General features: G+C 40.3%; 1 protein-coding gene across 3 annotated transcripts in view; it reads left to right on the forward strand.

The window, feature by feature from the left end:
- Positions 1-13,876: 13,876 nt before the first annotated feature.
- Positions 13,877-20,607, forward strand: part of tead1a (TEA domain family member 1a) — a 53,652-nt gene continuing 46,921 nt past the window's right edge. The window contains exons 1-2 of one of the 3 annotated variants that reach the window (XM_053506076.1): positions 13,877-14,063; positions 14,400-14,553. The gene's annotated coding sequence lies outside the window, so the exon portion shown is untranslated. Of the gene's footprint in view, positions 14,064-14,098; positions 14,554-20,607 lie in introns of those variants that run through there. The other 2 variants (XM_053506078.1, XM_053506077.1) reach the window with 2 other exon arrangements.

The raw sequence follows: 20,607 nt of genomic DNA on the forward strand, positions 1-20,607 counted from the left end.
AAATGAAGTAATTTAAGACAAATAATATTTTCATGGGGTGTTCAAGTCAAACCGGGACTTGTGATGAAATTTTGTATGAATGGCGTAAAACTGATTCACATTTACAGAAGACTTCAAGCAGTGTACGGTGATGAGACATTTAAAAGGTGCAAACATTTTAAATAACCGTTGAGGCTGAGGCGGTTAAACCAGTAACTTGTCGCAAACTTCCAGAAGGGGCGCATCTATACACACAATCATTCACCAACAGCACTTGCACGTTACAGGAACTCGGCTGGGAGTTATTGCCACGTCTCCTGTACAGTTCTGACCTCGCTCCAAGCCGTTTTCACATGTTTGGGTCATTAAAGGAGTTCCTGGGAGGCCAGTGTTTCAGTGACAGGAAGCAGGCAGTCCGATCATGGCTCTGGCGTACTGAGAAAACTTTCTACCTTGATGGTATCCAAGCACTAGTGATCCACTGGGATCATATCTAACTGAACTGTTTTGCTAATTTATACAGTTATCCAGTCGGCCAATCGAGTGGTAGCTAGTCAGTTTACGAAATCACGCAGCTACAGGATAGATTTCAGTTATTGTTAATGGGCGGCACGGTGGTGTACGGGTTAGCACTGACGCCTTGCACCTTCAGGGTCCGCGTTCGATTCCCGTCTCTGTGTGCATGGAGTTTGCATGTTCTCTCCGTGCTTGATGGGATCCTCTGTGTACTCTGGTTTCCTCTCACAGTCTAAACACATGCAGGTTAGGCTAATTGGTGTTTCCAAATTGCCCATAGTGTTTGAGTGAGTATGTGTGTATGTGTGTGTGCCCTGCAATGGATTGGCACCCTGTCCAGGGTGTACCCTGCCTCGTGCCCTAAGCCTCCTGCGATAGACTCCAGGCCCCCGCGACCCTGAATACAGGATAAAGATGATGAATGAGTGAGTGAGTGTTAATGTCAGAATGGGGGATAAACTGTGATTACTGTTTGGTGGGATGGTGGTGATCTCTACACTTTACACAGAATAGTGGGAAAAACAAAAAACATCCAGGGTGCATTGCATAGAAATGAACGCTCTATACAACCATACGAGAAACAGAGCAAATATTAATTCTGTTACTTTGCCTGAATGATTAATGGAATAAAAGGCCAATGAGACGTTTTTGTGATGGAAGCCGTCATGACGTCCCGCGTTGTGAACATCATGAATGCACTGTGACATTTAGTTTCAGTTTGTTTCTGATAGACCTACACAATGTCAAATGCGCTCCAGTACAAAGACGCCGGAGCGATTCAAACGGCTCGTACCGCTGCTTAAAAGGCTTTCTGCGGTTGACAGGACGGATGTGCGTTTCATAGGAATCTGTCAGAAATCCGTCTGATTTCATTTGTGCTCTTTAAGCGTACAATAAAAACAGAGAGAGCGAGAGAGAGAGAGAACGGGACTGGTCGGGATAAATATGTCGCTGTGAGTCGGGAAAGCTGCCCTCCGGGGACTTTAAGATTGCTGGTTCGAATTTCATGAGCAAGAGTCGTATCTTGATCTGGACACGTGATCAACCTCTGTCACTGGACGGGAACAACGTGGTGGCTGTAGGCTTTCGTTCCAACCAAGCACGAGTCACGCCTGGTTCCGCTTGTTAAATCAGTTCATCACGGTCTCTAATTAACCATCAAGTTCACCTCCTGCCGTGCAGAAATGAAAGCCTGCAAGCGCACAGACTTACTCTCAAAAGTCAGTACACCCCGCACATTTCAGCAAAACCACTTTATTATATGTTCTCAAGGGACGATACTATAGAAATGAAACTCAAAATTAAGAACAAATCACTGTGACTTAAGTCTTAAACGGGCGTTTAACCTGAGAAAGTGTCCGTGAGATTGCCATGTGACGTCTTTTAATTTGTATTCCATGTGGTCTATTGGGTCTGTGTTACACTGCAGTATATCCCACATAATGTCTGTTAAGGGAGAAACAGGTTAGGAATACCCGGTTAAGATTAAAGTAATCAAAGCAAAAGGCGGTCCAATGTGATATTAGTGCGTGACTTTTTCACTGTGTGTGAGCTTTAACATGATGCTTTTAAACTCATCCACTAAATACGTCTCAGCTATATACAGTACCAGTTACTATAGAAACCATACGGTATTAGAAAGAGAATATTAATCTAAAGTGTTTGATATACAGTATGTTATGGCAAGAGATTTGATATAAATGGTGTAAATGAAGACTGAAGATGTTTGGTGTCCACATTTTGCCATCGGAGCTTTGAGAGGCATTTACGAGAAACGTCTTTGTAAAATAAAAAATGAAACGCTTGAAGCTCTGTTAAATATTTGGTCCCGACTTCCAGACCGATTTGAGATTATTTAAAATGAAGACAAAAAGCGTGTATATTAATTTTTTCACTTATTCCTTATGTTATTCTCACCCACTCTTTTCTTTTTTCCATAAAGTCTTATATGCATAAGGCTGTAATTCCGAGCCTTTTTTTTTAAATCCTAGTGCACATGAAAAACAAATCCATGACCTCAGCCGTGAACTTCAACTGGATTTCCAGGAAAATCCCGGATAATGCACACGGATAAAGAGCTCCATCCTGCTCCGTCCTAGTTGTTGTTACGGCTAATAAATGGCATATTTCTCTCCAGGAGCATGGTGAGACACACAATCGCACACTCCTGACGTGTGTATCCATCAACAGCATGAACTCTGCGAAGGCTGACTTGATGTGAAAAGCCCAGAAAAATCGATAGGGCTGCTTTCAGAGACGGAAGGTGTGCAATTAATCTCCTGTGTAACTGGCTCTAGAGAATGAGCAACAAACCGCCTTGTTAACTCGTTAACCCAGCTTCCCACTGAATGCGCAGCACGTGGCGTCGAGACGCGCGCGAACCATTTGCAGGATGCTGTTCACACGTTTTGAAGAAAAGGCACGCAACCGAGCCGTGGAGGGTTGAAAGAAAAACAAAAAAAACTTATCATCTGGGTTTGTATGTGAGCAGGAACTACGGGACGAAACGAGCGTTAAGAAGCGACTCAAGAATGCATTAGCAAGTGCAACAAAGGTTAGCATGTGTTAAAAGGTTCGGATTTACAGAAAGAAAAGCGGGCCAGGGTTTAGAGTAAAGGCTCTGAAATGACTGCAAAGAGGACAAAATGTAGCCTGTAAACACACGGGTGGACAAATGATGGGTTTGAGCGGTAGATGCCTTCTGGAGAAGTAGAAACTAGAAAATTGTTGAATTATTGTTAGAGGACGGTAAATCTGTACTGCTATACACGCTGCACATCGACGTCTCTAAAGTAGATCCGAGTCTCATTTCTATAGTATTTTGCTGAAATGTGCGGGGTGTACTGACTTTTGAGAGTAAGTCTGTGCCCTTGCAGGCTTTCATTTCTGCACGGCAGGAGGTGAACTTGAGGGTTAATTAGAGACCGTGATGAACTGATTTAACAAGCGGAACCAGGCGTGACTCGTGCTTGGTTGGAACGAAAGCCTACAGCCACCACGTTGTTCCTTTACACGTCGTTCCCGTCCAGTGACAGAGGTTGATCACGTGTCCAGATCAGGATACGACTCTTGCTCATGGGATTCGAACCAGCAATCTTAAAGTCCCCGGAGGGCAGCTTTCCCGACTCACAGCGACGGGTTCAGACAGAAATAAAACATCTACACAATCCCAAATGTAGACAATGAGCCGCGACATATTTATCCCGACCAGTCCCGTTCTCTCTCTCTCTCTCTCTCTCTCTCTCTCTATTTTTATTGTACGCTTAAAGAGCACAAATGAAATCAGACGGATTTCTGACAGATTCCTATGAAACGCACATCCGTCCTGTCAACCGCCTTTTAAGCAGCAGTACGAGCCGTTTGAATCGCTCCGACGTCTTTATACTGGAGCGCATTTGACATTGTGTAGGTCTATCAGAATCGTTTGCAGAAACGAACTGAAAATAAATGTCACAGTGCATTCACGATGTTCACAACGCGGGACGTCATGACGGCTTCCATCACAAAAACGGCTCATTGTCCTTTTATTCCATGAATCATTCAGGCAAAGTAACAGAATTAATATTTGCTCGGTTTCTCGATGTGGCCCTGCATTATGATTCAAATAGCGCCTGTCGGATATTACGAGTGTGCCAGTCTTCAACAGTGCAGGTCTGGGTGCGTTTGCGTCCGCGGTAAAGACCCGATCCTGTGAGATGTACTGATCTTCTGCTCTTGTTGCCCATCAACCTCATGGTTTGACCGGCTGTGCGTTCTGAGATGCTTTTCAACTGTTGTATAAAGCGAATCTTTGGATTGTTTTAGACTTCCTTTCGAGATGGCCATTTTCATCATCATTCAATTCAGTTCAATTTTATTTCCATAGCGCTTTAAACAATTGTCATTGTCGCAAAGCAGCTTTACACAATTTAAATAATTATGTAAGTTTGTATGGAATGTGAATGTGTAGAAATCAAAATGGTCAGATAGTCCCTGATGAGCAAGCTAAGGGGGACAGTGGCAATAGGAAGAAACCTTGAGAGGAACCAGACTCAACAGGGAACCCATCCTCATTTGGGTGAGACAGAGCAGGAATTGATCTGCATCCATACTGTGCGTTTGGTGGCAGGCAGTTCAGCTATAACAGTTGATGTTAATATGGAGTCCAGGTAGTTATTGGAGACTCGGGTAGACTTGTAGGAAATTCCAGTCCTGAACTATCAAGCGACTGCAGCCAAGTCAAGTCCTCAGAGTAACAGCTGTCAACATCAGCCAAAGTCAGAACCGTCTTAATGGTAGAGTGAAACCGTCCCCAGACACCAGACGCATCCCAAAGAGACACGCGGGGCATCCATGTGACGAGATCTTCAACCAGAAGCGGGGCACCAGGATGGGTCAGACAGGTCCGGAGGGCAGAGGGAGTCTGGATCACTGGCAGGTCAGGAAAGACATGTGTACCTCGACAGAGAAAGGGGAAAGAGAGAGAGGGGGAGAGAGAGGAAGGAGAGCTGAAGAGGAGAGATAACAGTTAGGTATGGTCACAGTCACACAATGTATAATGTGAATGTATATTAACTGTAGAGTGCAAGCAGGGACTCCGGCAGGACTAACTATGACAGCATAACTAAAAGGGAGAGCCAGAAGGAAACACAGACATGAGGGCTTCCTGAGATGTAAAGCAAACAATCACCTCACCGTCAAACAAACCTGAGTGATCAATGAGAGTGAGGAAGACAGCATCCAAACATACCAGTTCACCATAATACTCTACGTCCATGAGTCCCCCAGATCTGCTCCTTTACCTAAGGCAAATCTATTTATAAAAATGCTTGGCTAAATAAATAGGTTTTTAGCCTGGACTTAAACACTGAGACTGTGTCTGAGTCCCGAACACTATTTGGAAGACTATTCCATCAGCCCCCTGCTGTAGTTTTAATAATACGCGGTACTGACAAGCAGCCTGCATCCTTTGATCGAAGTAGGTGTGGCGGATCGTAAGACACTAGCAGTTCACACAGATACTGCGGCGCGAAACCATTTAATGCTTTTTATGTACAATATTTTAGTAGTGGCTTGACCTTCATCTGCCTCTCTTCTTACCCTGATGCTCTCATCGCTCTGGAGCAGAGTAGATCTGGACTCATCAGACCAAATGACAGAGGTCTCCTCAAAGATAACGGTTGAGTGTTATCCCTAAAAGTTTTAACAATACGTTTTACAGTTCTTATCTTTATTTTTTTTTTTTAAGTTTCTCCTTAGTTGTTTTCTTTGCTTGATGCAGGACAACAGTTTGACCCTTTTGAAAGAGAGGAAAATCTTTGCCTCGACCACAGGATATGTCGTTTTTTTAAACAAATTTCCGAAAGTCTAAGATATCCTATAGATATAGTGTATATTCATGTTCCAGCAGAAATACAACTCAGATCCTTCATCCTGGCTTGATTTTCGTTCCGTATTCCTCCTTTTCCAAACATGCTGTTTCAGTGTCTGCACTCATCTAGTGAGCAAAGCTGAGCATTGAGCCGTGGGAGGGTCTCCATGTATTGTATATGAGGTCACAATATGGGGAAAAGCTGATTTACTTGTTTAAGCACCGACCAAAACTAAAATGGGAAAAGGACGAAAAGCAGGAAATGCCTATTTTTTCCTGTGTTCACTCCGACTGGAGACCCACAAGCATGTCTAAAAATGAGTAAAGTGAATTATATTAGGGACATAACATGTTCCTGTTACTTCACAAGAACAGAATGATCATTTTTTTTAATTCATGTGAGATTGTTCTGTTAGAATGTTTTTTGCTTGGAAGGAGTCTCCAGTTTCAGTAGTTTATAAAGATGTGTAAGTTTCCCAACATGCATAAGGAACTGAGTTTTCTAGTTTCTGAGTAGTAGTTCTTGTCTTGTTGACTTTAGAGCTGCTATACAGTAAGTGACAAGGAGAATGAACCGCTTTCCTGGACATTTCGTATCAGAAACAAGTCGAGATTGTAGTTTCATCCATTACCTCTTCCGCTGATCCGGTGTCGAGTTGCAGTGGACCTGGAGCCTGGATGTCAGGGGGGCACAAGGTGGGTAGGGGACCAACGCCTCACAGTGCACAGTCACGCAAAACATCAGTCTATCAGCCTATACACCATGTGTCTTTGGACAATGGAAGGAAACCAAGCAGAGGGAGAGCTTGTACTGTACTGTAAACTTCATTCACACAGACTGAAGGCGACTTTTAATCCGCCACTCCAGAAGGCAACAGTGCTAACTCGCAAGCCGGAGTGCCATCTTGTAGTGTTGCATTCTTTATCAAAGAGCACTGTTGGCGAATCACTGTGGTTTCTTAAGATGATGCTGTTATGGGCAAACAATCTTCTGTAAGGTAGTATCAAGAAGTTTTGTCTACTCATAAACCCCCTCTGGTCCGCAGTGCAGTACCATGATGAAACTGTCTCTCATGAAGACGTTCCTAGGAAAGTAAGACCACAACGTTACCTCTGCTGCAGAAGAGAAGTTCATCTAGAGTCACCAGCCTCGGAAAATCACCAATTAACAACCAGCACATCAGATTAGAGCCGTTATGAAGCTTCACAGAACAGAAGTAGCAGATACATCTCAATATCAACTGTTCAAAGGAGATTATTGCATATTTAGCATTGTTTTACAGTGTAGAAAGAAATACAAATCAGTTGCCTTAGTGCGTTAAGGCTTCGAGTTACTGATGGGAAGGTCAGCGGTTCGAGCCCCAGCAAACGCCAGGTTGACGCTGTTGGGCCCTTGAACAAGTCCCCTAACCCTGTCTGCTGTATAATCGCTGACCCTGCGCTCCGACCCTCGCCTACAAACAAAAACCTGGGATATGCGAAGAATAAAAATAACGAATTTCACTGTGCAGTAATGTGTATGTGATGAATAAAGCCTGGAACTTGACTTTTGACTGGTACTTTGACTTTTCACGGGATGTGAAAATCCAAATGAGTTGGATTGCATTTCTAAGATCAAGTCTTGTAACCCCTAAAACTCCCGCCTGATTAGACTACAGAGGAGGATTGACAGACGGTCTCTAAATCAGAACACCACCCAGGACTAAACCTATTTTTTTTTTTTAGCATTTGCATTTGCACTCATTCTGGACATTCATGGCCACCATGGACACTTATGGACATGCATACCCGCACATTCATGCACATTTACACATATTCCGATTTCATTTTTGCTCGTTGCACAAAAACACATTCATGCATATTTGCATACTCCCCGGACATTTCTATTTAAATCGCACTTCATCTCCACACTAAAGTTTTCTATATTTGTACAACCGCCCCCCCACCCCATTTGTAAAGTTAGGTTTTCTTATATTTTATATTTTGTTTTATCTACTTTAGCTATATTTTCCCTTGCTAAAGTTTTTAATATATTTTATTTCTTATTTTATTCCATATTTATTTCCTGTTAATAATCTTTTTTAAGGTCATGGCCGGTCGTTTAAGCATTTCACTGCATATCGTACTGTCTACGTCTGTGACATAAAATTTGAATTTGAAATTAGAGTACATGACTCAGTAGTGAATCTAACAATGTGAGGAATGTATACGTGGACCTGCTGGAGTTTAATGGATTCCAAAAAAAAAGAAGGATTTACCGCTGCGCCGATCCTTCCTTGCATTACACATGCATTACAGTCTGAAAAACCTCAAAACAAATAACTGTAATGGAATAACATGAAATATAAGTGAATTCATGCTCTAGGAAATAAAAGCCTCCTTATGGGAGCGTATCAGTCAACGTGGCACTAAACCGGATTTCTGAATCCCAGCGGCTCGGCTGACAGTTACTTGAAAGCATTTTAATGCTGTGCATTGCTGTATCATCCTCGGTCATCCTATTTACTGCTCTCAGCCTCGGCCGCCTCTGACCACAGGGGGGCAATCATTCACGCACAGATCCTATTTGCCCTTTCGAAAAAAGCTACCGAAAGGCCCCATTAACCGTAAATTCGCTGTTGTCCGAGAAGAATTAATTCCATCATATGGGAAAGTGAAGGATTATTGCCTGATCAAACTAATGTGTGTGTGTGTTGGTGTGTGTTCATGCGGTGGAAAACGACAGCATGCATGGCGTGTATGCTTACTCTGCTGAACTCGTCATGAGGCTGACGTTCGCCCGTCATAAACATGCCGTGTAGGATCTCATGTCACCATAAGAGTTTATGGCGTGTTACCATAGTAGCTGGATGCGATGACAAGATGGTTCACTCTAGCGTAATAACGTACAGCTGTGATACATACACTGATTAGACCCCGAGAGGTGAAACGAATAAAATAAAAAGAAGCAGGAAAAATGGGCACGCGTAAGGACTTGAACGGCAAATTGTGATGGCTGGACGACTGTGTCGGAGCGTCTCAGCAGATCTTTTAAGGTGTTCCAGGTAGGCAAGGGTTTAGTACATACAGTACCAAAAGTGGTCCAAGGAAGAAGCATCATGTGGATGAGTGAGTGCATGTGCATCGCTTACCTGGAGAGAACATGGCATCAGGATGCACTATGGGAAGAAGGCAAGCCAGGCAGGGCAAGCTCTGGAGCAAAGATCTTCTTCATGGAAACCTTGGGTCCTGCCATTCACGTGGACGTTACTTTGACACGTCTCACCTACCTGAAGGCTGTTTCTGACTATTTACACTCCCTCACACACCCTGGGAAAAGTGATGGGAAAGGCCTCCTTCAGCAGGACACACTACTGTACAAACCATGTTCAGGAACGGTTTGAGGAACATGACAAAAACCTCACGGTGTTGACTTCAGATCTCAGTCTGATTTAATGTCAAGGACAAAAAAGTTCGAACCATGGTGGTCGTAGCTTGCAACTTACAGGACTGGAGGTGTGTTGCTGGTGACTGATACCACAGCAAACCTTTAGAGGAACTTGTGGAGTCTCCACTTTAGAAGAAAAGGTCATCACAGGATCTTTATTCGGATATCTTAAAGTCATTTGTCTATGTCTACAAAGCAGAGATGGTGATGTTCTTTTGGTATCCAAACTTCTTTATTATTATAAACCATTCAGACTCACTCATTTATTTCCAAGCTCTGAAATGCACATTGATGATGTAACTTTTGATAGTTTTTTATTTTAATTATTGATTTATTATTGGTAGTAGTAGTATTGTTTTTATTTAATTATATAAATGTTTATAATAAAGTACACAAGAAAAAAACAAATCTTTGATGCTCTTTCCTGTACTGCAGTTGAAAGTCTTGAGAAGGTTGCGTGTAAATATCCCAACACGTAATTCAAATTGCAGTAGTGTGTACTGTACTGTGTAGGCCTATTATTACTAAAATACACTTTGTGACCAAACGTATGTGGACACATGACCATCACACTCATTCCAAAAACTCTTGGAAAGACACGATTGTACAGGACGTCTTTGTGTGTCGTAGCGCTCCAGTTTTTCTACACTCGCACCTTTTCCAAACCAGTCCTAGCATTACCGTGTACACAATATGATCTCCACGATGATGAACATGGTGAACTACTCTGACCACTCAAGTTATTAGTCATTGTTTTCCTATAACTGTGAATTTTAATTAAAGAACAACGCTTTTTTTTTTTTTTTTAATCTCGTCATCTCCTCAATAAGTAGTTGAGTCAAATCTCTGCTGTAACTTCCTCCTATAACTGCGTGGCACTGTGGTACTGTAAGTCTAGCACCATCTCCACTACTGCTACGCTGGAGTTCTCGTTAATATGACGTGGCTGGAAAATGGTGAGTGATAAAAACTTTTAAGCCTTAAGACACTAAGACAGAATGTTATGTTTGAATTTTTTTTTTCTTTACCTACTCGACATTACTTTTGCTTGCAATAACAATGTCCATGAACGACACATGAACTTCTCACAGAAAGAAAACAAAACAGCACTGGTTAATAAATTAGCACAGGAAATATTCAAACATAAAGATATTTAAAGTGTTTGAACATGGGGGTATTTTAAGAAGCAGACTTTTAAAGTTAAACTGTTACCTAACTGCCTTTCTTTCATTTAATGCCTTAAGAGCAAAACTCCAAAAAGTCCCAGAAAGGAATATTTCAAAAAGGAACACATTTTTTATCAAAGTTTAATACATTCACTGCTATACTCTTTAGTCCCTGCTGCTGCTGCTGATAATGATGATGATGATGATGATAATATGTACTGCAACAGGTGTCTATGATAAATCACAGGTCTAGTCGATGCCACTGAGATGGTAAAATGACTGAGTATGAAGTACAAGTATGTATAAGATTTTCGATGTAGAATTTTTTCATTTTTTCTAATCACTGCTATCATGTTCATCATTTAATAATAATAGTAAAACATCTGGGCACATAAAGACTTTTTAACAGAACAGAAAGTCAATTATATATTTTTTTTTTTTTTTTTTATTTATATATACATACACACACTATCGTTTAAAAGTTTGGGATCACTTTCTAACTCCGTGATCGTTCCTGATTTTTATTTATTTCTACATTGTAAAGGAATGCTAAAGGCGTCCAAAAAAATATGTTTTATATATATATATATATATATATATATATATATATATCTCAAATTGGCAATGTTGTCAAATGACTGTAGCCAGATCAAATAAATAAATAAATAAATAAATAACAATTAAGGTTTTTCTCTTATTACTTAAGAAGTAGCAAGAGGATTTGTTTGTTTGTTAACCTACAGTATTTAGTTTAGACTGTCTTATTACATTTTGTCAATTAAAGGGTTTAAAAACCACCAGGAATGATTTAAGCACAATGCCAAAACTATAAGTCTGGGCCTGTGTCCAATTTTTATGAAATTTGTGTGTGTGCGTGTGTGTGTGTGTGTGTGTGTGCGTGTGTGTGTCTTGGCATCCCCACAAGGACATTTGGCGTGTCCTCATGAGGAACACTGCATTAAAAAAATAGAAAAAACAGAAACAAAGCGAAAAATAAATAAATAAATGAATGAATGAATAAATAGAAAGCTCCTCGCTGCCGAGCTTAAGGTTAAAATATGGTTTAAGGTTTAAACAGAAAATTAATTTGCTGCATTAATAATCATGTCAGTGGAAGTAAGACAACCTGGTATGTGTGTGCATGTGTATGGTATATGTGTGCATGCAAATGTGTGTATATACACATACATAGAAAAGCTCACAAACAATTACACACACACACACACACACATATACATACATGTACACATATTGTGTGTGTGTGTAATTACGTGTGCGCATTTATATATCTGTGAATGTGCGTGCGTACTTGTATGTATGTGTATATGTTTGTGTGAATGTGTAATGTGTGCATATTTGTACTGTATGTGTGCACATTGTATATATGTGCATGTATACATATGTGTGTGTGTATATATATATATATATATATATATATATATATATGTGTGTGTGTTTGTGTGTGTGTGTGTGCCTGTTTGTATATGTGTATTTACATACAGCATATTTGTACTGTATTTCTGTATATGGTTATGTATATGTGTGTATGTGTGTGTATGTGTTGGTATATATATATATATATATATGTGTGTGTAATTTGGTGTGTATCTGGTTATATACTTTTTACGTGTGTGTGTGTGTATGTGTTGGTAGGTGTGTGATTAAGTGTGCACATTTGTATATATGTATATGTTTACACTATGTCTGTTTTTACAGTGTTTATATTTTGATATTAATTTCATACTTTTGCATATCTTTCATATTCTGCCCTAACTCTATGTTGATATATATCTTTTTTACATATACCTATTCTTTCTACCCACATTTATTTATTTTATATTTTTATTGATATTTTATTCTATTTTTATGCTTATTTTCTACCTTTTTAGCGGCATTTATGAGGGGGACATGAAGGGAATAATTTCATTGTACAGGGGGGAGCATGTTTCCTTTCTGTGCATATGACAATTAAACGTGAAACATGAATTTGTGTAATATTGTGTGCATATTTGTACTGTATGTGTATACTGTATATGTAAACATGCATGTGTGTGTATGTGTGTATAAGTGTTGGTATGTGTGTAACTGTTTGTATATTTTTGTATATACAGTATGTGTGTATATGTGTATGTGTGTACATGTGTGATTTTGAGTGTGTACTTGTGTGTAGATTTTCATGTATGTGTGTTTATGTGTACCTGTGTGTATAATATTGTGTACATATTTGTACTGTATGTTTGTATATGTGTACATGTGTCTGCACCTGTGTGTGTATATGTGTATGATTTTGTGTACATATTTGTACTGTATGTTTGTATATGTGTGCATGCATGAGTGTATAGTTATGTACATGTCTAGGTGTGTGTTACAGTGTGGGTATGTGTGTAATTGTGTGTGCACATTTGTATATCTGTGTATGTGTATATATGTGTATATGTAAGTAATGTGTGCATATTTTTACTGTATGTGTATATATGTATACAGGCATGTTTGTGTGTGTAGTTATATAGATGTATAAGTGTGTGTATGTGTTTGTGTGTGCACATTTGTATATACAGTATGTGTGTATATGTGTGTTAAAAAGTGTGTTAAGGAAATGTGTATATATACTACCGTTCAAAGGTTTGGTGTCACTTACAAATTTCTTTGTTTTTGTTTAGTGATTTATTTTCTACATTCTACAACAATACTGGGGATTTCAAAACTATAAAATAACACATATGGGATTAGGTAATTACGTAACAACAACAAAAACAGCAGTTAGTTGTTATTTTAAGACACAGAGGTCGGCCTTTCTGTAATAGTTCTTGCAAGAACAGTATTGTCAAGTGCATTTGCGAAATCCGTCAAGCACCATAATGAAACTGGCTCTCATGAAGTTCATTTAGAGTTATCGGCCTGAAAAATGACCAATTAACAGAACCTCAGATTAGAAGCGTTATGAAGTCTTTACAGAGCAGAAGTAGCAGAAACATCTCATTATTAACTGTTCAAAGGAGATTAATGCATTTTTTGGACGCCTTCAGCATTCCTTTACAATGAAGGAAAAAATAAAAATCAGGAACCATCATGGAGTTAGAAAGTGTTCTAAAACTTTTAAAAGGTAGTGTGTGTGTATGTTTGGGGGTGTGTTACAGTGGTATGTGTGTAATTGTGTGCGCACATTTGTATATCTGTGTATATGTGTACATATATATATATTCACAGTATATATATACATGTGTGTGTGTGTGTGTGTATATATATATATATATATATGTACTGTATACTGCATGTGTGTGTGTGTGTGTGTGAGAGAGAGAGAGAGAGAGAGAGGACAGAGAGGTTGTTCTGTCTGAAGCCCCGCCTGAACACACACACACACACACTCTCTCTCTCTCTGCGTTCACATCATTCCTGCCCTCATTCCGCACATACCTCACATCGCTGGAGTTACAGCTCGTGTTTCTGCTGCAGGTCCTTTGAGTGTGTGAGTGTGTGTGTGTGTGCGCGCGCGCGCTGGCGGGGAAACTCGTATTCCGGCTTTCTCAGCTTCATCTCTCTCTCTCTCTCTCTCTCTCTCTCTAGTAAATCTTGAGCAAACAGGTCCAAAAAGCACAGATATTCATGTTTAAGGGGTTTACGGGTAAGTGCTCTTCCACAAGTGCTCACTTACTTACTTACTGACTTCCACTCACAGCTGTCTCTACAGCGTAGTATTTATTTATTTACGACTTTCTCATGATTCTACTGATATCTTCCCCAATCATCCGGCTGTTTATGCATTTTATCCTGGATGTCTGACACTGATTAATGATAACACACACTTATATTTGCTTGTCGCTTTTATTTGTTTTACTTTCTATATCCTTTCCTTTTTAAATCACCAGCTTTTCAGTGAGAATGAATAAAAGCCCTGAGCTCGACCGATCACTTTTAACGCGGTTAACTGATGTTTTATTGGTGTTTTCTGTCTCCCTAGCAAACCTAACCTAAAGAGGACGTAACGTGACAGAGAAGCAACATCGCCGGGTTTATCTCACTTTCTGGACATTTTATTTTTTTTCCTCCATCGACGTGTAAACTGGATACATAGAACCCCTGACTGAGGATTGATCTGCGATTTCTCCTTTGCTGTAAGTTTATTTCTTGTCTTTGATGTAAGAACCGGAGCGGCTACATTGTAGCTCTGTGAACGTTACATTGTATCCATCCTTCCTTTGATCCCTCAATCCATCATGGCGATAAGTGCGCTGTTGTGTATTTCAGGGTTCTTATTTTGTAAACATCCACCTAAAAAAACAAACATAACCTTCTCTGCTCGGAATAGATCAGTTTATTAGTTTTAATTCTTGAACAACAACACGACGGTGTTTTGAACACACACACACACGGAGTCACCCGTGTATCGATGCCTGAGAAACTCAGCGTTTCACTTCGAAACTTCCACCAAATAAAAAACACTTTTATTACCTCACCTTCACCATTTAAAGCAACTTTACTGCTACTACACTTAACCTAATCCCAGTTTTAACCCATAAAATCGATTCTACTGAGACTAAACCCGCATAAACACGCAGGAGAAGTTGTTGGGTAGTTAGCAACAGCTGCTAGTCGGTCAACCATAAGAGCTTAAACCATGTTGTTGTCAGTTAACTAAGTTGACTAGCTAAGTAAGCTGTTTGTTTGTTTGTTGGTTGGTTTTAAACCCATATAACTTTTTTTAGTGCGTTAAACCTCTGAACTTGGGTGTTGGTGTTTTCTTTTCTTTCATCGTCTGGAAGGTTTTGAGGGTTGTGTGTAAGGAGAAAGTCCACACTTGGGATTTGGTTAATCATTAATGCAAAGGTTGTGAAAGCTTCCTCAGTTACTTCATACAGTAGTTGGTATTATTGTTGTTGTTATGTTGTACTTCTTTAAAAAAAAAAAAAATTTTAATTTGAAGTTTAAATTATATCATCTATCACCACCATTGCTTGGGATATATATATTTAAGTCAGAATATTATATAATGTTTTATAGCGCTTTTAATTATGGTTATTGTCGCAAAAAAGCAGCTTTACAGAATTGAAAAGGGAAATTATGGAAATGAGTATGAAATGTGTGAGAAAGTATGTATGAATCAATTGTCCCTGATGAGCGTGACGATGGTGGCAAGGGAAAAACTCCCTGAGATGGCAATACGAAATGGGAAGAAACCTTAATTTAATTTATAAGGAGTATTTTCTGACCCTCACATATTGTTTAATCACTTTAAATCTCGAAAATCTAGATATAAGCATTTTTTGCAAACCAGGAGAAATCTATCCCAGTAAAGGAAAGAGTGTGGTTTAAACTTGTGTATTGGTATATTGGTTGTGTTTGTGTGACTTTAAAGTGATCTTTATGCATTTTCAGATCATATAGTAATAATAGGACAAATATATATATATATTTTTTAATGCAGAAATATGTACAGCCTGTAGCTTCTCGTGGTTAGTGCATTGAACCCGTACTGTCCCAAAGTATTTAATGATTCACAGAGCACAAACTTTAGTGACAGAACAATAGAGGAAAAAGGCACCGTACTCCCTCAATGGGACTCCCTGTGGGAGAAAGGGATTGTGGGAAATGGGGGGAGGAAGGGAGGAAGGAAAGAAGAGGGGGAAAAGGGGGCCTCATTGTTGAGCTTTGAGGGTCTGAATCGCTCCACAGCCGGCTCTATTCTACCACTGACATCTGGTTTAGTGTCAAACGCACCTGTAGGCTAAACGACGCCGATGTGTGTGTGTGTGTGTGTGTTCAGCGTACTGTTCCCCGATCGGAGAAGAGACTTGTTTGTTCTGTGTGTGTGCGTGTGTGTGGCACCCTGGCATATTGTCACGCCAGCAACAGGCGTCAGGAGTGCAAGTGCCAGATGGTGTGACTCGATGCTATCTGGTAATTTAGCTTATCAGTTCCATGATGGTTTATTTCTCTTTAACATCTTTGTGTGTGTGTGTGGAAAGGCAGGACAAGTCACTTTTGAAAACCCAAAGAGCAGTTTGGAAATTTCTGACAGAGTCTGTACCTGTGCAGAATTATCTCAGATCTTGTGATTAAAGACTCGCAGAAAGCGCGGCATGGAAATCCTTTCCAGAGACTTGCTTTAGACAGATACCAATTGCACAAGTGTATGTCGAGCACGCAAACCATAAGCCAAGCATTCAAATACCGTAAGCCGCGATATTTAATGGGCAACACGGCAATGTATTATGCACACGATGTACAACGTGGAACGGTCAGTGTTTTAGCTAACCGCATGTCTAAAATAGAGGAGTGTCACTTGAAAGATGTTCCTGAAAAACAGGTTTCGTTGCTTTTATTTAACAGCTGTGGGGTAAAAAAAAGGAAATTTTTAACTATTTGTACGAGTATACCCTTTAACATATAATTTGTGTGTAACAGATACGTCTGTGTGCTTTAAGTAGTTTATTTTTGCTGTAACAGCACGTCCTGGTGTTTTATTCCTCTGACAAAACAGTGCTTATAATAAAAAATGGAGACGGCTCACTTGAATATTAAAGTTTAATCTTTTCATACATCAGCAGATACAGTATACTGTACACGATTAGAAAATCCCTATACGTGATGTGCCCGTGTCGTCACCTCCTGCCTCCTGTCCAGTCGAACCCAAGGATCTAACACCGCTTTTGTGTAATATTGCAATATTAAGCTTAAATTTTCTCCAAGCGGGTTTTTTTTTTTTTTTTTTTTTTTTTCACCCCTCACCCACAGACCTGACCCATTTGTCCTGACCACTTAGCGTTAAAGGCATCAGATTTGAGTTTCACACCACGGCTGATTGAATATAAGTCCTGGTTCAGATCAGATCAGTTTGCTAAATCTAATCTCTTAGGAATATTAATACTAGCCAAAAGAGTAATTGATGTGGATTTATCGATAACATCAGTGTTTATTTAATATGGAGTAGATTTAATTATCTGTCTATGTGAGTAGCATTGAAACAAAGACATTCCCTAATCATTTTCATCCTGCTTTTACATCAAGGTAGAAACATCCTGCGTACTAGAACTCTACACTGATCAGCCATAACAAATAATAATAATTAAAAAAAAAACCACTTAAGATCGATTCAGTTATGCATCATGACTCTTTTGTATGTCGTAACACCGATTGTAAATGTATTTATCATGATTTTTAAAAATTATTTATACATTCTTGCTTTTGATAATGTAAAATGTTACAGTTCCTCTATAAACCTACAGGTGGTGCACTCCTAACTATTCACACATTGGCTAGTATCTCAGCATCCTGTGTGGTTTTAGTTAAAAAAAAAATATATTTATAAAATTCTAATACAAATCGAATCTTCACCTTGATAATATCGTATCAGCTGGTCGCTGGTGATCCCATCCCTACACTGTCAAACAGAGGTGTGGATCGTAGGTACACTGTCGATTCAATTTAATTAGCTGTAATTCTTACAGCGTTTGTTGTAATAAACGTTACTTAAAAGATCTAATAAACACTGTGTCACTTGTGTCTCGTACAAAGCGATAATTTATAATCGTCATCTCCAGACACCAGTCCAGCAGGTGGCGGTCTTGCACTAGCCAAATCGATGATGCTCCTCTTGACTGTCTGTACAATTGCTTCAGCAACGCATGACATAGAAGTGCGCCCTCTTGTGGCCTACAAGTTTACAGGCACTTGAGCTACTGAGAAATATTATGCAAAACCAACATTATCAGTTAATACATTCTTAATCAATTGAATTCTTAATGGGAATTAATTATTTTTTTTTGTACTATTCTTGGGGAGGCGCTTAAGAAAGATGAAAAATCTATCACACAAAAAATGACATCATAAATAAAGTTTTAAAAATTGTGTCTTAGAAGAAATTCCGATCCAGTTACTTGAAAACGTTTCCAATCTTTTTCCAAGCGTCGTCTCTAATTCTTTCTTGCACAAAATTACTATAATATAATAAAGTAAAAGTATAATAAATTCCCGACTAATTCCTAACACACATGACCTGTCGCTTTCCAGACCAGCTGTAACCGGATCGGATCAGGTTTGTGCTTTTACACTCTTCTCTTTTCGATATCCGACTCTGCATTTCTTTTAAACTTATCTGTAAGACGCCGACTGTGTTTGTTACAGTAACAGTACCGAAACAGATCTTTATAAAGTGTGTGTGTGTGTGTGTGAAGTGAGAAGCCGGAGGATGTCTGAAGGCCGTGTGGTTAAGCAAAGTGTCTGTTACCGTTTGATGCTGAACTTCAGATGAAATCCAAATGAAAAAGTCCACCAGCCGTTAATACACACATGCGTGTACACACACACACACACACACACACATAAAACACAGCCACTTTAAAGCAACAGGTGCATGGAGTCTGCACCGCCCTCGTCGCCGCAGCCGCAGGGTTCGAGCCTCACTTGGGATTAGCGCTGAAGTAGCGCTGTACAGATTCGGACTCGAGTCGTCACATCTTAGATGAAAAACAAAGACGTTTCATATGAGAATAGAAACAATGTAGCAAGAGAATCATTAATTACACGCGAGATAACACACACACACACACAGCAAACAAGGTACAGAGCAAGGAGAGAGAGAGAGAAGATTCATATGAAATTTAGGCTGGCCGTTTGTCAGCATGACAATAGCTCTGTGTGTGTGTGTGTGTGTGTGTGTGTGTGTGTGTGTGTGTGGCAGGGCCATGGGTGGCCGTCTTTGTTCACGGAGATTAGGAACAATAGTGTGCGCTGAGCGGCCCCGAGCTACAGGAGGCCCACGCCATGCTCACAGTGACAAAGAGGCTGCAGCCTGACAACTACACACACACACACACACACACACACACACACACACTTACATGCCTACAATGCACATTGACACACTAGACACTCATAACTCACAAACTAGACAGTTATACACACACATTCCAAAGACACACACACTCATGACCCCACCCTACACACACACACACACACACACACACTCAAACAAAACTCATCTCTATATGCTCACACGCGCACACGCACACACGCACACACACACTTGCACATGCACAGTAACACAGACATATACGCACACACGCACACACACAAAAGATGTTCACACACATAATGACATTTGAAACATGTGCACACACTCATAACCCAACACTGTGTGTACACACACACACACACACACACACGTATTCTGACACTACAAATAGACATTTACAAACATTCAGTTGAGATACACACATACACTCCACACACAGTACAACAGTCCACACACACACACACACACACACACACATACACACACACATACACACACACATACACACACACTCCACACACACTCCACACACTCCACACACACACACACACACACACACACACACACACACTACACACACACACACACACACTACACACACACACACACACACTACACACACACACACACACACACACACACACACACACACACTCCACACACACACACACACACACACACACACACACACACTCCACACACACACACACACACACTCCACACACACACACACACACACACACTCCACACACACACACACACACACACACACACACACACACTTCACCTCTGCAGGATCTGTAGTGTTGGAGTTGTCTGCTTCTGTCAGCACTTATGTTACAGCAGCTGTTATTCTCTTGTTCTTAGTCAGAGTAATGAGATACACACTCACTCACACACTCACTCACACACACACTCACTCACACACACACTCACTCACACACACACTCACTCACACACACACTCACTCACACACTCACACACACTCACACACACACACACACAGCTTAAGGGAGGGGACTCACCCCATAACCCCCCCCCCCCCCCCCCCCCTCCCTATCAGAACGTGGCTTCTGCTCATCTCTTAATGTCACGTGACTTAAAAATCTTATTGATTATTAATCTGTTTGATGACGAATAAAGAGAACGGATCGTTTATCAGAGCGTCACTTCTGTCCTGACGTTCGATCTGCTACATGTCAATGAGAGAGGGTGAGTTTGTAGCTTAGCTAACATCTAACTAGGACAGAGCAAGAGCAAAAGGGTGTGTGTGTGTGTGTGTGTGTGAGAGAAACACTGAAACAGAAAGAGAGAGAGTTAAAAGAGGAGTGTGTGATTAAAAAAGAGAGGGAGGTGAAAGCAAAGATATTGAGGT

This window comes from Clarias gariepinus, chromosome 10 (genome assembly GCF_024256425.1).
Source record: "Clarias gariepinus isolate MV-2021 ecotype Netherlands chromosome 10, CGAR_prim_01v2, whole genome shotgun sequence".
In the NCBI taxonomy this organism is placed as follows: domain Eukaryota; kingdom Metazoa; phylum Chordata; class Actinopteri; order Siluriformes; family Clariidae; genus Clarias; species Clarias gariepinus.